This window comes from Crinia signifera, chromosome 1, assembly GCF_055691185.1.
Source record: "Crinia signifera chromosome 1, ASM5569118v1, whole genome shotgun sequence".
Lineage (NCBI taxonomy): Eukaryota > Metazoa > Chordata > Amphibia > Anura > Myobatrachidae > Crinia > Crinia signifera.
Genome location: NC_139217.1, coordinates 379,152,398 through 379,172,567, shown reverse-complemented (window position 1 = coordinate 379,172,567; position 20,170 = coordinate 379,152,398). Strand labels below are relative to the sequence as shown.

The following is a 20,170-nucleotide window of genomic DNA, read 5'->3' as shown; positions in this document are numbered from 1 at the left end:
ATCAGTAGGTCAGGATGTACAGCCGGTAGGAGATCATCCACCCCCATTGTCAGGCAGCTAAGCAGCTGTCGCTTGTGTGGACAACACACTGAGGGTCTAATTCGAAGATGTACAATGTTTACAGATGTAAGCAATTATTGACTGACTGCACGTGTGCATACAGTAGTTGGCTGGTTCTAAAGATATTCTTAAGGTGTACTGTAGCTTTACCATAAAGCAATACACATGCCAGTGTTAATAAACCAATGATAGGCCAGGTTGTTGCATCTTCATCAGCATTCAAACTATTTAGAATAGACACAACTTTACTCTGTGTGAAATGTTTGTGCTGAAAATTCTTGTAATATACCTTGCAAAATGAAGTAGCATTGTGCAGGTGGCTGATGTCACATGACGTCAGCGGCCGCCCTGTTCTCAGACATTTCTGAGCCAAATAAAAGTTAGTTTAGACTGACATTTATTTATGAACGAGAGAAAAATCATTTGCTCGCATGCAAATGGATGTGTCAGCGTACACATATACTCGCATGCTTCCTGGGGCATTTATGGGGTGGCAGGGGGTGGGCGGTCACTTAGCTGGCGGCGTTAAGCAGCGAACAACTGCTGCTTAGCAAGTGGTACTGACTCAGCCCCATAGAATCCATTGGAAGAAACACACAGTTCATGATAAACAAACAGTATCTACAACAAAACGCACATTAATTGTAAATCTAGCATCACTGTCCTTCTGATGCTGATGAAGGTGAAAATGATTTACATGTTGATTGTTCTGGGACTGAAGTTGCTCCTGATAATAATTGTGAAGTGCTGGCGGAAGAAGAACGCCATCCTGTATTTGCTGTTATGCTAAGCATGATTTATAGAGATAACGAAAGCAACATCTGACAACTGGTGTCATAGGAAACCACTACCAGAACTGTATAAATAAAAAGAGGCCTATGTATCAGAAGAAACTTGTAGTATATCCAACAAAATGGGGTGTAACCTACTGTAGGTTACTATTGCTGGTGTGAGTGGTATTCCAATATATAGCAGCTTCTTAGATACAGTAGGGGGATAGTCAGTCCTCACAAGAAACAAGATAAGGTGTAATATGCATATGTGGGATGCACATACGCATATAAAAAGCAGCGCTAAACCAATAATACAGTATATTCACAGTTTTAATGCTCTTATAACGTCAATGATACATAATAAAAATAAGATAATAAAATCACACATAGAAAAAAAAGACTGGGTATAGTGATTGGCCACTTGTTCATATTTTGCATGGGTGCAGTTGGTATTGCCCTACAGCGTTCACTGTTGGTGAATGGAGGTGAGAGGTAGTCTCTGGAGATTATAGTTACCAGACTGGACGCCACATACTGTAGGTAAGGAGAAATTGGTACCCACTTGTGCAGTCTGAGTCACTTGTTCCTGTTGGAAATGCACAGGACACCACCACTGGACTTATACAGCAGCACATGGCAGCACAGCACAGGACAACACCACTGGACTTATACAGCAGCACCAGGAAGCACAGGGCAACACCACTGGACTTATATAGCAGCACAGGGCAGCACAGCACAGGTCACCACCGCTGGACATATACAGCAGTACTGCTGCACTTATACAGCAGCACCACTGGACTTATAGGGCAGCACAGTATACCACCGCTGCACATACACAGCAGCACTGCTGGACTTATACAGTAGCACAGGGCAGCACAGCACAGGACACCACCACTGGACTTATACAGCAGCACCGGGAAGCACAGCACAGGTCACCACTGCTGGACATATACAGCAGTACTGCTGGACTTATACAGCAGCACCGCTGGACTTATAGGGCAGCCCAGTACACCACCACTTGACCTATACAGCAGCACAGGACACCACTGCTGGATCCCGCAGCCATGACTGGGATCACATACGATATATTGTATGCAAAAAGACCATTGCTGGGTGAGTTGGCAGGTTATCACATGCAAGGTACCACATGCAATACCTTGCACTAGTGGATGGGGGCATTTATGGAGTATCACAAATGCTATATGATGTGGTTCCCTTTTTCCAATCACAAAAACATGCCCCATAGGAGCTGTTAAATTGCAAGACTTGTTCGAGAAGCATTCACTCATGGGCTTCTTCTTATCTTCTTACATAGAAGGTGGCCAGGGACATTTGTCAAGGTGTCTGCTGGGTGTTTTACTACACATGGGAGACTGTGTGTCACGATTTGTTGAGTGTTGCAGTTCTGCACTGACTGCTGTTTCCAACCCTGTTGTACCTATTACACAGTAAACCTGCAGGCCTGGTTAAGGATCACTGGAGCAAATGTATTATATGTGCAGGTAGAACGTCTCCTGCTTTTCCTCTTTACTTTGGCAATGCAGGAAGCAGCAGCACCAAGATGTATTAATATCTCGGATGCTGACGCAGTGGAGTGAAAACTCCCCTCTTCAGGTGATCATTGCCAGGCTCCACACAGCTCAGCAGCAGAGCGCTGATGCATTGTGTGCCTCCTCTGGCCAACTCATGAATTCTAACATGTAGCATGGAGATGGGAACATCACAGCCAGAAGCAGCACTGTCCCTGTTACGGTTTATTGGTAATAGTTGCTGATATCGATAGCTTCAGGTGCTGGAACAGTCAGTGCTACTGACCTGCTATCAGCATGCTCTCTTGTGCTATACACCCATCACCTAGCTCACTTCTCCTCCTTCATACAAGGGTGAGAAGTGGTATCAGCACAGGTAATACCGCTTCCCCCCTTCATAACAAGCATTCACATATTTATCCCACTGTGTGTCCTAAACTCAATTCCCCAGTTCCGCTGGTGCCTATTGTTATGATCCCTGATTCTACTCCAATAGGACATATAACCAGGGTATAGATGGCATTAGCCCACAGAAGCTAATGGTTACTCTCCCCAGATTTTTATGGAATAGGTACCTCCAGACCCATCAGATTAGCCCCACTGATGGATAAAAAAGCAAGATAACGCAGGAACCAGAGTGATTGTGGTAGTTGCTAATATTACCAATCAGGCTCTGTCCTGTAGGATGATAACTACAAATGATAATTTACAATACAGTACCTCACTGCGATTACACTAGCCAACAGTGAAAATGCTTCCGAAACAAAAATAGTCGTTTCTAGTTTATACGAGCATGGGAAATACGAATATGGCATTTAAAATGCTGAGTATCTCTATGTTCTGAGATATAACCATATCATTTGAGGGATTTTCGAAAAATACTAGGGATTTTTTTTATTTAAATAAATTGAAGGCTGGCAATCCTTAGTACAAGTATAAATGAGTTATTGTCAGCCATTGTCAGCCATATTTTGTTACTCAATATATATGTTACTGATATATGTCACTCAAAATTAATTTTCTCGATTCTCATCCTGAGTTCTTTGCTCCAAATTGTGGTGCAGTAAGTGATGAGCATGGTGAGAGATTCCACCAAGATATTTCAACTATGGAACGAAGATATCAGGGTAAATGGGACATTTCCATGCTTGCAGACTACTGTTGGACGTGACAAGAGATGCTCAAGGACAAGAGTACAAACGACAAGCAAAACGAAGGCGCACTCATAAATAGGTCATCATACGAAATAGCAAGGCTTGTTATCTTACAGTATTTTCTGCTAATTTACCTGTACATAGATTGAATTAAAACAATTGCTACTTCTGTTGTGTACAGATATCATATTAATATAATATTGTTTTTTACTACAGAAGTACATGTATCACAAGTAGTGTATCTAAAAAACTAGAGCTAACAAACAAATTCTAAACTCATATTCGGTTTTCCTGACCCAAATTTAGTCAAAAATTACTATTTTTGTAAAAGACGGAAATAAAAAGTTTTTTTTTTTTGTTGGCTAGTGTTATGGGCAATATTTCATTACAAATGTGAGGTGTGGTAAGAATGACTAGATATTTTTGCTGTACAAAAACACAATTGTATTGTTCTGTTAGGGAAACTCTATTCGCTATCTGAGCATAGTAAGTCAGCAATGTACTGGAAAAGATATACTGGATATTATTTAACACCTTATGTAATGGATTCAAAAGGAAATGGTTTCCAACTCGGAGGTGTGAACTGTGTATTAGACTTAACGAGAAATAGAGACTTATATACTTGGCAAGTCATGCCCTTATTTAATTTACTTAATCTTAAGCAGTTTCTGTGATGACTAAATCAATGAAGAAGACATGCTAAAACATAGATAAGTGTTATTTAAAATGTGTTACAAGCCTTGTGTTATTTCACTGCTTCAATGAAACCCTGAGACTTCTGCATTGGGTCCAGCAGTGCATAACTCAGCACTAGAAGTACAGCTTTTTGTGTTTGGAAACTTAGAGGACATTAGCAGTAGACAATGTGAGTCAGCGTCTGTAATTTGTGAAATGCCTGATTAATGTTTCTGTTCTCAGCAGAGAATAAGTCAATTGAGAGATTTAGCCAAATGGAAGTTTGAAGTCTGCTCATTTATTAGGGCCATTAGGTGGGACAGGGTGAAGCTGCTTCTCTGCTCTGGAAAATATTTAACCCTAAGCGCAATCATTTTGTGCCAGACAAGATGTGTCTTTTGTAATGTGAGTGTTTATAACAGGTTTTACTTTAATGTATGCATAGGCGTGCGCAGCACATTTTATAGGGAGGTGCACCGTCAAAGGAGTGTGCATAGATCCAGCTAATGGGCGTGTCTAACTCCGCCAATCAGGCGTGTCTTCCATCATCTATTGGCACTCGCTATAATATAAAAAGTCTCTCAGCCACACCAAAATCTTCTGCCTATTTCAGTTGTAATCTTCTAATTACTCTGTGTAACATTACATGCAAATACAGTCATAAACATATAAGGATGACACAGATATGTAGTGATATGACAATGGTCTAGTTCAATTAACAATGCAAACACAAATATTGAATGATGGGCGCTTCTTTAAATGGAATACAGTTCTAAAAAGCAAAAGTCTTTGGTTAAGGGTATTGCTGGCATTGTTAGCGACAGAGGTGTTTATAAGGGTGGGTCACAGCATTAGGGGGTGCCCCCTAACACTCAACGTGCGCACACCTATGAATGTATATACAGTATTAGAAGGGCAAAGGTTACATATGGTTTATCTGTTTATAGCATGTCAAATAACATGGTCTAGCCTAGTTTAATGATGGAAATGCAAGGATGATCTCACAAAATTGTAAGATTGTAAAATTCTCCCTATCCTATTGAAGTTGATAGTTCTTGGATTTTCAGAATTTAGTACATTAAGGGGGTGATTCAACGCCACTCGGTAAGCATCAGTCGTTCGCTTTAACGAATCCCCTCAGTTAGAGATGGATTAAGGCTCCGGGGGGCTTAGCGCACTTAACATAAAGGGGCCCCCAAAGACTAAATAACCACTCAAACATAGCATACGTTCCACCCAACATTACACTACATACATATACACCAACATAAATACATACACAAACAAACAAACACACACACACTGCATACATACATTGAATACACACTGCATACATACAAACACATAATGGAATATATATATATATATATATATATATATATATATATATATATATACACACACACACATATACATACATACATACATACATACATACACACATAGAACATTCATATATGCATACAGATCATACATATACAGTAAACACACACAACATACATACATACATACATACATACATACATACATACATACATACATACATACATACATACCGATGATACATAACTGACTATGGCAACATTGACGTTAGCATATATGACCAGCACACCACCATCCAAGTTCAATTTCAAAACATTTAATAAACACGGGGCATCAATGCCAAATATGCAAGAACAAATGTCAGTGTACCATATCCATATATGACAACTGATTGCTTACTGATCCAGCATAAATGTAAAGGTAAACATCACAGATTCCAGGTAAAAAGACAGCACATACATATTTACTGTAGTACATACAGATCATACATATATATATATATATATATACACACACACACACACACAACATACATACAAACAAACAACAAACAGAGCAGGCACGCATACATACATACATACATACATACATAGCATGCATACATATATACAGTACATACTGTACAAACACACATACAGCACTCACCCAAAGAAGAGGACAGGAGGAGATCCCTCAGTGCTGGGGGGCCATGTGAGCGCGGAGCGTGGAGCTGCTGCTGCACCAGAGCTCTCTGCATCGTGATGTCCTGGGGTCCCTTAGTGATGGGAGGGCCTGAGTGTACATAACCTCTGGGCCCCCCTTTAATCCAGCTCTGCCCTCGGTACCATGCTGCAAGGGTATGTGTTTGCTAACAAATGCTCAAATGCTTCCACTAGCAGGAGAAATCAATGATTTCTCCTTTCTTCAGAAATAAAAGTCAGTAGAAACTGACTTTTATTTCATCCACAAATAGACGAAGACGCCATCGCTCGACAAGCATCGGCCCGTCTGCATTCCCATTGCAATGCCCAGGGTTTTCATGGATCTGCCCATAAAACGCTGAGCCGTTACCATGGTCTAGCGCTGCCCCTCCCCCCCCCCCCCACACTCCATCTGCCCTGGCCCTCCCTCCTCGCAATGAATGGCCCAGTGAGTGTGTAACTCGCCAAAGTCATTCATTGCCGGGATCTGAACATGCGCAAATACGCTCTTGCCCATGCGTATATCCCCAAACATCGGAACAGTACCGAATTCACGCCGTTTCAAGTGTTGTTGAATTAGGCCCTAAGGCACCTGCAGTGGACATGGTTTTGTCCATTAAAGAAGGTGCTTTAAGTGTATATTTATATCAATATACTGTGTCAAAACATGTTTCCTCCTGCAGTTATTATGTGATAAGTGTGGTTACTGAGAGTGGGGAACAAAGGGGTGCATCTACTCTTGGTTCAGCAGGTGCATTGCACCAGGGCCCCTTAGGACTAACAGCCCACTGCTGTGTGGCATATTGTGAACTTAGGTTGGAGTCATTTTGCACTTGGGCCAACCACTCCCAAGTTCTGCCACTGCTCCTACCTATGTACTTCCTCTACTTCTGCCTTCACTCACAACCCCAAACATATAAAAAACAAGGTCACTATTTGTAGTAATAATATTGTGTTTCAAAAATGTATATAATATATACTATTAAATATATGGGCTTCAGGTCAGCACACCCTAACACTTTATTAACACTTGTGTTTTCCCTATCACATTGTATATATTTTGTATTATTTTAACCACACCTTTTCACTTCCTTACATAGCACTTATGTGCTTCTTGTTAACCCCTACTTATTTTCATTTGTGCTCTGCCCTGGAGGGGTCGGCCTCTACCGGCATGATGGGGGCCCACACCCGAGGACCATATCCAGTATTAGGGACCCCCAGTGACATAGAGACGCCTTGACGTGCGGCCTGGGGACTTATCCCTATATCTACAGATATATGCAACCAAGATCTCTGTATTATCTGATCATTATGTTGTGTTTTTTCTCACTCAGTGTGCAATTGGAATACAAAATGTTTTTCCTAACCAGAATTACCCCTCCCTTTTAGCACCTGAGTGACTTCACAATCTGATTGAGCAGCTTGCCAACAAATGTGTTGTATACTATTAACTATAGTTAGAAAATAGGTGGCCATGGGTTTTCAGTTAAATTGTTGACATGGCAACAGGGTCAAAAGGTCAACAACAAATAGATTGACACATGTTTTTGTGTTATTCTACCCCTAATTTTAGCCTTAACCCTCCCCTCTAGTGCCTAACCCTAACCATCCACATCCGCAGTCTAACCCTTCCCCAAGTGCAGAACCCTGGTAACCTTTTGGAACTGTCAAACTGTTGACTAATGATGGTGACTATCTATTTATCCTCTCCATATGTACTGTATGTATCGGTATGCCATCTAGAACGAAGGTGCACCTCTTTGCCTTTAATACATAGGCCTGATAGAATGCAAGTTATTGTAATACTTGAGCTATTTTGGTTGGCGATTAACATTCTATCTTCATTTTGATTCTTTCAATATAGATTTTATTTTTGCCATTTGAATGGTTAAGAAATGTGAAAACATAAAAGCATTTTATTTCAATACATTATAAAACAGGAACACATTTGTATCCCGTCTGGCATTGGTGTTGAAGGGAAAAGGTATTTTGTAGAAATCTTTTTGGCTTTCAACTGCTATTAATCTCTGTCTACTCTATTCCATGCAGGTATTCATCAATCAATATTGTGGGTGTCCTCTCCTCTCCATAGCTCTCATATACATAATCTCTTTGCTTTCTTTAGAAGCTTGTTAAAAGAATCAATTTCCCTCAAGGGCACACACATATGGTGCCTGCATTTCAGCATCTCAAACCACTTTCATCATTGATACATTGCAAGATGCAACTATATTTCTCGGAGATGCAGCCTTGAATTGGGCGCACCATTTTTAAAAATACTCTCAATTGTTTTTCATTGAAATTGAATTCCTACAATGCGGCTTAGCTGTGATTGGGCACTAGCATGTGCTCTTACCTCTGATTGCTTACACTTTGCATTTTCAACCAGACTTAATAGTTGATATATTGTGTGGTTTTTATTTTGAATGTGTTGAGCCATCTATAACAAGGAGTTCAAGGCAAGTTCATGCATTTTCATTAAATACTACAGCAGTAATTGCTTGTTTCCCACATGACATGCGATATATAGACCTTTCTTGATTGACAATATTCGAGTGGCCTCGGTAAACTAGATATATATTATGTCTTAACTGGGGATTTCCTAACACAGTCTGGAAAAGAGGCCATCATATATTTGGTGCTGAAAAAAAAATCATATACTCTATACAATCCAAACTATTTCAGGAGAGGGTGAGCGTGTATTCCCAGTGTTATTATTGTGTTCATTGTGTTAATTGGAAATATATATTTAAGCTGATTTACTTGAGCTGATCTGTGTCTCACACACACACACACACACACACACACATATATATACCTATCTATAAAAAGAATATGAATATACATACACACACACACATATATATACCTATCTATAAAAAGAATATGAATATACATACACACACACACACACTGTTAAGACATTGGGCTGGTGGTGGGGCTACGGGGGAAGGCGGCGATGACAATATCGGCGGGGGGGGGGGGGGTGTGTGCAAAAATGTTAGTTGCGCCACTGACAAAAGCCCATTATTTTTCACAGCTGATTTAAACTTTTTAAGGTGATATAATATTAAAAGTGGTTACACTTTTATTAGAGGGTATGATATAACTCACCGACAGTCAGGATTCCAATGGTAGTTTCTCCGACATCGGAATTCTTACTTATTCTTCAGGAGCCAGGCAGGGGAGGGAGTGCTCATTGAAGCCCCTTGTGGGTTTGCGGCACTTGCCACCTATTCAAGTCTCCCTTTATGGAGGTTGTAAACCCCCAAGAGAGAAAATAGCCCATGTAAGTTGGGATTCTGACTGTCGGGCTCCTGACAGTCGGGATTACGATGTTGATGAAAAGACCATTGTATTGCTGACTGTGAGTGAGTCATCCGGCACCCTTATTAGAATGGAAACTGCCCTGTCATTAACATGGATTGTATTTCTGCACCTAAAGGGCGCATCACCAGCAGCAAATTCATTGTCAATTTGATGCGGTGTACAGTGATAACTTCATTCAAAAAGGTTTAGGGCAAACAGTTAGCACATGGTACTATAGCAACAAAATGCATTCTACCCCAAAAGTTAATTTGCAGCAGATTAGAAAGGTGAACAGAACCCACATTATGTGCTCAGCGGGCTGTTTCATATTAGAAGTGTTGTGGATTTTACAAGAGTTTTTGAAATTTTTATGTTCTTGGAAGCAGCAGACTTTTCAGATTATGTTATTCAAGTGCTCTTATAGATTTTTTGCCATTCTCAAATTTTTTACCTGTTATTAACTACTAAAAAATAATCCTTTGCCTACTCTACGAAGGTATGGGGGCCCTCCCTACAAATTTTTCTGTAAAACAACCCCCCCTCCCCCAACCACACACACACACACACACACACACCATACAGAGACCTTCCTACATTACCTTGCCAGGTTGCCCGCCGGAGTTGCAAATGCTGGCGGCTCGCAGTAATGGTCTTTTGAGATTTACTATCCCATGAGACTACATGGAGAAGCTCTCTGGTTGTCCACTGTTAATGACAGCTGAGCCAACAAAGGGTTCCAGAGAGACAATAAAAAGGTGCTGGTGAAAAAAGGGAAATCAGCCTCTTCCCCCCAAAATGGCAAAGTAACATACAATAGCAGTATAGTTGTATATTAGGGGGCACAATAAAAAAATATTTTGGGGACTTTAAATGTGTAAAATGGTTAAAATATGCATTTTTTTTTTAAATAAAAGGAAAAAAAGATAAAAGATCTATATTTTTTGTGTAAAATAAATGCTCTCAAAATGTGGGGTACATAAAAATGTTTAAAGTTTATGTTTGGGTCAATTAAATTCACTTTCAAAACTACCAATTACTCTCAACCGCAAACTTAAAAACATTTGTACTACTAATAAACACCCCAATATATCTGTCTTAAACCATGTACCCCTATTTTCATCACATTGCACATTTTCATCCCAAAACTGATATCTCCTTATCGGCTAATTAAATATAATGAAAAAGTTAAGTGTTTATATAGCCAAGAGCTTCTGAACCAATCCTGACATTTTTACCCCAAAAATACTGAATTTCCTAAACTTTCCCCTGCTCATAGTATGTAAAGAGAAATGCAATAAACCTAATGGAGAATTGTGCAAGCAATTTGATAGCTGTGATAAAGCAAGTTGTGAAAAAAAGCTGCATTTGCTCAATTTTTTGCTGTGAAAGCGCTTTGCTGCAGTTAATCGGACATGGACATTGGCCACTGACATACTGTAATTGGACCAGAGATTCTCTGTATAGCACTGCATAATGTGATGGTGCAATATAGACAATGATATTAAATAAATAATGGATAATTATTGTGAAAGGTGAGAATGAAATACAAACCCAAATATAAGCAATAAAATGCTCCAATCTACAGATATGCTAGAAATGCCCTATCATAAGGATTATAGTAATGTTTTAAAACTTTCTCAAAACTTCTTGAACTTTAAATAGACAAAAAAATTAACTGTATTGATTGGCTGAGAGAACAGCCACAAACACATAATAGTAGTGATCGGAAGGTTTGGTGGTAGTAGTGGGTGAGTATGTAGTAATAGTGGTTCCCCCTCCCCCTTTATTGCACAGCAGCAGTAGACAACAGTTGTTAGAAACAAGCTAGTCTCCCACACACACTGTCTGAGAGGCCAGGTCCGGGAGTCCTCCCCTGATGTGATGTGGTGTGCCGGGTGGGGATGGAGTTGATACAGGGCTACTTGCTCTGCACCTGGTTGGTGGGGAGAGGAGAGAGCAGGGCCCTCACAGTGTGCTGCCGGCACGAGGGGGGAGGGGGTGCAGGGGCCCTCTCACTGCAGTCAGATAAGGAAGGGTGACATGGGCTACCAAATCACTGTTAGATGTTAAATTATTTGTTGTATACCAGCACAATTCGAGCCCTGTGTATATATACACACATACAAGTTTATTTCTCCAGACCAGCATCAATAATCAGCTTCCTCATCAAAATTCTAATTGCCAACTGTGGAGGTAGGGGGTTTTCTAACACCACGATAAGTAATGATAAAAAAAAAACACCCTTCTGACACATTGAAATAAACAGACCCTTCTGGAGTTAAACAATGGGTTTTCGCATTAGCCTAATGGTGCTTATATGATTTGAAAATGTGCAGTGTCTTTGTCTGATCTCCATTCCGGAAATAAATTAGCAGCGACTTTGCTACAAGGGAAGTAATAATGAGGTTAGAATTTTAAAATACTTTTGATAGGAGTTTCACACAAATGAGAAATTTAAGTTCATAACTCACCAGCTTCATCTAGCAGCTTTTGATGTGTGGGTGATTTTGGAAACGTAATGGTACAATGATGGATTAATTTAATATCTGTCCACAATGTCTCGGCTATGCCCTTGTACACTGCAATAAAGTTGGCTACTTGTTCAACAGGGTTAGAGTTAATTACACCCCCAGATTCCAGCTAATTGTTCTCCACAATAAAAATCATGCAATAAGACTAAGAATGAGATATAAATAATTAGCAATGATCTGGGGAAGCACTGACATCTACGCAGGCCATTATGAGGCAAGGAAGCCTTTAAAATGTGCACTTATGATACATAAAGGACCAATGCTTAATTAATAGTCTAAATCCATTGAAGTCTCCAAAGAATCATTAAGCACCGTATCTGTTTCATTTAACAGATAGAGGACTATTCACCTTGTGTAATCATATCACATAAAACTTTGCTTTGGATCCCCTCCAAACCAATCATAAAATTAGTGCCATGAAGCAAAATACTGAATTTATATCGCTCTCAGCGAAGACAAATGGGGAACAAGATTAAAACAGAAATGGACTCTAATTTAACAATATTTAGATGAATAAAGTGATTATATTGTGGCTAGGATATATCAACAACCCTAACCAACACTCCTGTGCTAGATGGCATGAAATTGGATAGCTTCCTAAATGCACACTACCATATGGTTGGACCCATGCACACTTGGCTAAGTACACATTAGATTATATATATCGCCTGATATATATTACCAAGATGGATCGGCCATATTGTCTAGTGTGTACCCATGATCGCTCACTTTTGTGGCTCGTGTGCATAGGTACTAAGGTGTGCCCAGGCATACACTAATGCTATCTCATAGTGCATTGGCTTCTCATGGTGCAATGGCTTCCCTGCCTATACATTGTACCCTAATAAAGACCCATTTTGGGAGAAGTGTCGACAAAGCAGTGCAGTGTTGTACATATACTACAGTGTATAAAATACATTGTGCAGTTTATTTGGAATAATATGAATTGCATTAATACAACATTAGTGATGTGACCGAGTTAAGGAATTGATGGATAATATGGAAGTAGTTCGGGATGATATGATATGAGGGAGCACTTACAACATGAAAATAGTTCTACACATGTCCCTCACTGCTGAGTATCTTTTTGTAGATTTAAACCAAATGAAATGTGCTGAACACACCAATGTAACCAACATAACAAAATTATACTACTGTGTGTATGTAGTTTAAGATAAAAGTCAACTTATACTTTAAAGTGTAATATGATTTATCCAGGGATGGTGTAAGGCTTCTCAGCACCCTAGGCAAAACTTCAACCTACTGCCGCGACCCCCCCCCCCCATACTGCCACCAATAACCATTTACCAATCCCTTAACGCATACTTGCCTAACATTCTGGAATGGCAGGAGCCTCACAAAATTGAGTGGCCCTCCCAGCCCCTCAGGTAGGTGGGCAAGAAGCCAGCTTTCTCTGGAGGCCCCCCAACACCCTCCCCTTTGCCACCCACAACAGAGTACAGGAAGAGAGGGTAGCAAAATGGGGAAGTATACCTCAAAAGGAAGTATGGAGGTGAGGTTGTAGAGGTTCTACCGCAACCACCTGTATTAAGTACAACAAGGATCCTCACAGACATTCTTGATTTTTTTGATAGGCAGACTTGGTGGCACCCCCCTAGATCCCGGCGCCCTAGGCAACTGCCTAAAGCTGCCTAGTGGTAGAGCCGGCCCTGGATTTATTGGAACTAGAACTTTTCTTCATTGCTGTGGTTTGTCCTCTACATCTGCTTGAGAACTACTGTATATGCATTGTATACCTATCATTACCTTGGACACTAATAGCATGCTTTTCTTTGCTTTAACAGTCAATGTAATATGGTTTATTTCTTCTGACAACCAAGTACATTACCAGCCTTTACCAAGCTCGATACATTTATAGATTTTATACATTTATAGGCAATGATTTCTCAATAATGAGTCCCTTCTGACTCGCAGGTTACCGAACATCAGGTAAATGGGAAATGAATTAGACTTTAAAATTGTAAAAACCTAAGAATACTACAATATTTTAGACAGACACATTTGAATGTCAGAAAACTTAGTACAACATGTTTCACATACTGTATATATTGTGTTTTTAGCCAATGTGTTTGTCTTTATATTCTCGATTAGCCCCTTACATGCACTTGTGGTGGAGCAAGACGTTGATTTAAGCAACTAAAATTCTATGTATCACTTTTCAGAGAGACATGGTGATCCTTAAGGTGCCCATATACTTGTCCAATTCGGGTCAATTTCACCCGACCCTGACGGATTGGGGCAAAAAATCCGCTGCACGGTTCCGAGCCCATCTGGACCTGCTTTCTGTCTGACCTACAACTTGGCCCCCTCCCGGCGTTGGGGAGCAGGTCGCATGCGATACATCCAAGTGAAAGGACCTCTGACCACTCAAGGGGTCTCGGGTGGCTCAAGGGGGTCGGATGGCCCATACACTGCTGTGACACATCGCAGTAGTGTATGGGCACCTTGAAAGTTCTGTATTGGAGGATCTTGGGGAGCCTCCAGGTAAGTTAGCTCTCAGTTTTGAAGTACATAAATAGATAACCCACAGTAGGTGCTATTATAAAATAGTATAGGACCACCAGAGCAGAGAGGTCTTGCTGTGGCTGGTAGCTTAACATATGTTTGCATGTCTTGTATGTAACAGAGATATCTGCATTACTAGTTTCATATACTGATGTACCTATGTTCATGGTTGGCGCACCAATCCCCTCATGCGACATGCATGGCTATTGGCACAACAATATCATCGCCATGCATTTAATTTGCTCCAGCAGGTCACGAAAATGCATCGAGCAGCCACAGGTGCAACGGCACGCCAATCAGGCATGAGCGACTTTGGGCAGCAACAAAGAGCGCGGCTATGTCTGTAGGATATAAAATTATTTTGCTGATAAATTATGGAGTGCTGGGTATTTTGTATGTGTGATATTCATAAATTTTATTAGAAATATATGCTTATATGGACTTTGTTATGTCTGCTTTCTCTTGCATAAACTGTTAATGGTGAAGGTTATGAAATGGTTGAGGTGATCTGAATAAAAACTGACTGATATGAGTATGAGCTTCTCTGAATTAATGAGTGAGTGAAAACGAACTTATTATAATGCAAAGGAGAGTATACAAAGTATGGAAATCAACATACTTTTTAAATCTTTGATATGTTCTCTGTCCAAACAGTGGTTACCATCACAGAAACTGCTCAGCGTGCAGAAGCAGAAACACTACTACAGACTGAAGATGCCTTGAGAGCTGGTACAGGATGATACTGGAAGATTCTGATCAGTTTGATTTGGGTCAAATGTACAGTTTTACTATTTACCGGAGTATGTTAGAACTGAAGATGCTAAGCTCTGGTATTATTATACAGGTTGAGTATCCCTTATCCAAATTATTCCAAAAACCATACAGTACAGTACATTCCAGAAAGTGAAAAAATTCTTGGTAAAAGCACTACTGGGGACATCTGTAACACCCCTGCTGAGGACATGATATGTAACTGGCACTGCTGAGGACATGATATGTAACTGCCACTGCTGAGGACATATGTAACTGCCACTGCTGAGGACATGAGATGTAACTGGCACTGCTGAGGACATGATATGTAACTGGCACTGCTGAGGACATCATATGTATCTGGCACTGCTGAGGACATGGTATGTAACTGGCACTAAATATGTGCAAGAAAATGATTGCTTGGCATTCAAATTTGTTTCATGTTTTTTTTTTTTACATTTTTATTGAGTTTAGAATGTTAAACAGGGAAAACAAATAGAACGCATAAAAAACAATCATATACAAAAAGAAAAAATATAGTTACAAACATACAAGTGTCAGCTGTTGTATATGTCAGGTAATTTAAAATATACTGGGAAAATACGATGACAGGAAATGTACAGGACTAATTAAATACAATGATTAACCATCAGATCCTGAAACATGGCTAAGCGAATTAAGTAAAGAGAGGTCCGTGGACTTATTACGGGTACATAGATGGCCTGCTCTATCCCTGAATTCACTCCATTTAGACCATTTAATATGGATAGAAGAGAAATAAACAGCATCAGACGTTTCAAATATGAAATGTTTGCAAAATCTTGTTATCAATCATTTTAATATTAGGTATATCAGGTGACTTCCAGAATCGAGCGATGGAGGCTTTAGCCGCTATCAGAATATGACCTAGGAGTTAACTCTCACCGGAGGATAACGGATCTGGGTAATAATGGAAAAGGGCAAAAAGAGGGTCCATATGGATGTACCGGTTAAGTACCTTTGAAATGAGGAGAAAAATGTCTCTCCATAAGGGGTATAAGACCGGACATGACCAGAAAATGTGCAAAATATTACCCACCAAAGCACATCGTCTCAGCAAAGCATGGAGACAGTAGGCCAGAACTTATGGAGTCGGTCTGGAGTAAGGTTAGCCCTATGGACCAATTTTTGTTTCATGTTTTGAAACCTTGTTTCATGCACAAATAAAATATATTTGTGTGTATTTCATGTGTTTTAAAGCAGCAGAATCAGGGCTGTGGAGCAACATTTCAGGATACAATGAAACTATACCAAGTAAATGGCAAGTCAGTCACTGACAGGGAGTATGAGACAAGAGATAAGGAGCACTGCAAGATGGTGTTAGTGAGGAAACATGAGGAAGGAGAGCCCTGCCTGGGAGAGCTTGTATGCTAACCAAGCAGTGGGGTGAACAATCAGAGGGTAAACTGGGGAGAAGCTTAGGTGAGGGAAGGAGGAAGTAATAGAGAATTAGGAAGAGGGATGGTAGAATGTAATCATTTGGTAGAACATACTATACAACAAGGGATAAGCTACTATAAACATAGGTTGAACTAGATGGACGCATGTCTTTATTCAGCCTCACCTACTATGTAACTATGTAAATGTTTACACAAGCCACAAAAATGTCATATAAATAGAATACAAATGGATAACCTGCAGAGGGGATATCGGCTGTCAGAATACCGATGTTTGCATCCAAAGGAGTGAATCCTTACAGGGGTCTGTTCAGTATACTGAACTGACCATCCACCTGCCACCTTGTTATCCTACCTGCAGCAATACCCCCCCCCCCCCCAGCCTAACCCTAACCCTCCCCGCTAGTGGCTAACTCCTGTATTTTGGGGACCTACACATGACACCCCCCCACACACACACACAGAGCCTGTCCCTAAAACCCCCACTCCTAAGTGTCAAACCCTCCCTCCCCAAAGCCCAACTTTTCCATTCCCCCACAACCTAACCCTAAGTACCCCTCTAGTTCGTAAACCTATCCTTCCCTCCCCGACCTAATGCAAATGCTCCCCACATACTTACTGTATGTTCAGGATGCTGACATATTTAGCAAAGTCTGCATTTTGGCGCCTGTCTTCTGGCAGTGTTTGTATTGTGACTGCCGGCATCCCATCCGCTGGGATCTTGACCACATTCCATATCAAGGCTGCTGAGGGTTTAAGGGGGCATGTGCCCTGGGAATAGATTTTGAGGGGGTGCTGAAAAAGCAGTATAGTGATGGCAATCTAAAGCAGCAGCCCCTGATTGGGGGAGCCAATGGCTGCCTAGAAATGGTAGTTTCAGTCCGGTCTATATTAATGACTGGAGGAAATTCAGTTGAAATTTAACGGTATACCGGGGTCACTCCCCCCAAACAGCCACTGCACTGACTGATGGAGTACAACCGGCTTTAATGATTGGCGTGATCCAGTGCATGCCAAACTTCAGGACACAATATGGATGGTCTCATTGAACCTCTGTCTTCCACAGTATAATTCAATATGGCTTTGTTAGGGATGATTAAATTGTATTACATAAATGTACCTCACTGACAAATATCTAATCTATACAATTTCTAAACTTATATTGTAAATCACATATACAGTACTCATACTGTGAGAATAGGAGTTCTAAAAACTATATTTTAAAACAAAATCTACTTTACTTTCCTCCCTCCCTTTTTTATTCATTTTCTGTACTGCAGTAATCATGAAAAAAGATTAATAGACTACACCTGAATGCCAATCGCAATGAAAGCAGCCTTTCTTCACAGCACAGCCTCATAGCTATTGACAGAGCTATAACTCTGTAATATTATGTTCTATATATCTCAGCCTTGTGGGGCCATAAAGAATATTTTCCAATTTTGCAGCTACATCACAGTCTTGATGTTGTGTTCTAGCCCATGGTGTCTATTGTAATATATTTAAAGTGAGCAGGACAAATTAAACAAGTTTAGAACTGACACTCTTCAGTTTATTTTCTTTACCATGTGATTATAACACTAAATGACATCAGCATTATAGTACATCCCAACTGTCCCTAGGAGAGGTGTCTGTAGGAGAGAACACAAAAAAAAAACTATTTAAGGAATACATTTGTGCCTCAAAGACTGCAGCTATAGGCCCTTACTCAGATCTGATCGCAGTACAAATTTGATCTCAATATGGGCAAAACCATGTGTACTGCAGGTGGGGCAGATGTAACATGTACAGTATAGAGAGAGTTAAATTTGGGTGGGGTGTGTTGAAACTGAAATCTAAATTGCAGTATAAAAATAATGCAGCCAGCATTTACCCTGCACAGAAACAAAATAACTCACACAAATCTAACTCTATCTATACATGGTACATCTTCTCCACCTGCAATGCACATGGTTTTGATCATTTTCAGAACAAATTTGTACTCCAATCAGATCTGAATAACGGCCATAATGTTTACTCCTTGGCTACCAAACCCTACATACTGTAGAACATACAAAAAAGAATGGAACACACAATGGCATTGTCTACTTAAGATCTAAATGAATAAATAAAGTAACAGTATGGAGAAATGATGATAACTCCTGTTGTGCAAATGGGAGCACCAACTCACAATGGGCCTTATTCTAGTTCACTCTTTCTGACAAAATCCTTCTTAGATGGACAAAACCATGTGCACTGCAGGGGGGGGGGGGGGGGGGGCAGATGTAAAATGTGCAGAGAGAATTAGATTTGGGTGAGTTATTTTATTTCTGTGCAGGAAACTGGCTGCTTTATTTTTACACTGCAATATAGATCTCACTTTGAAGTAAAACCCCACCCAAATCTAATTATATCTGCACAAGTAACATCTGCCCCACCTGCAGTGCACATGGTTTTGTCCATCTAAGAAGGATTTTGTCAGAAAGAGTGAACTAGAATAAGGCCCTATATCCTCAATTGTCAAATAAGCATCCCAAGTCATCACACTGTCCTTGTTATGTAACCCTATATTAATTTAGCACTTTCTTTTAAGTGGTAGATACACCTTCTCCCTTGTAAACACTTCAATTGTCTGAACCACATCTTTTCCCTTGATAAACCGGTGATATAGTAAGTCATGATATGTATGGCTCCTCTTTCCATAAAATTCCTTAATGCTGCACATAATCACCACTCCAAGAAATCCCTTTGACCATCAACTCACCTCTGTATGAGGTCCTATATGCAGAGGGGTAGGGAGGGCGGAGCCACCGGAGCTTATGCTCCGGGCGCCGATTGGTGGAATGGCGCCGCCGGCCCGCCCACCCCCGCCTCCGCAAATCATCCATGGTATGCACTAACGTAACGGCGTCAGCGTGTGCCGGCGCCTGTCCTCTGCCCTGCTGCTGCTGCTGCTGCTCGGTCCCGGTCCGGCTTCCGGGCAGCGCAGCCAGCAGCACTCCAGACTCCTCTCCTGGAGGAGAAGCATTTCTGCTGCCGCCCTGTCAGTGGCGTAAGTCAGCTTACCGCTAGGCTGGCTGCTGACTCCTCATGCTGTTAGCCGCGTGGTTGGAGCTGCTGCCATTCGGGCAGGGGCTGTCCCCTCTCCAGTCACTGCCGCTGGTAGGTACCACACTGCTGTCACTCCTGTCACTGGCGCCGGTGCTACAGTGCTTCTGGCAGGCACTGCATTGTTAACAGTCAGGGCAGATCATGTCGCTGCCACCTGCTTCTGCTTGGTGGGGGGTGGGGTCTTGTCACTGCCGTCAGGGCTGGAAGACTCCACGCTGCTGCCGGCCTGGGGGGGCTGTCACTGTGGCTGGTGCTAAAGTGTCGTCAGCATGAACCGCGCTGCTGCTGCTCGGGTTACAGCGTCTTATATAGCGCAGCAGATTCCGTTACA

At 41.0% G+C, this 20,170-nt stretch overlaps 1 protein-coding gene across 2 annotated transcripts in view; it reads right to left on the bottom strand.

Moving 5' to 3' along the window:
• The window catches only part of WSCD2 (WSC domain sialate O sulfotransferase 2), a 273,923-nt gene that overhangs the window by 9,153 nt on the left and 244,600 nt on the right, over positions 1–20,170 (bottom strand). The window lies entirely within an intron of this gene.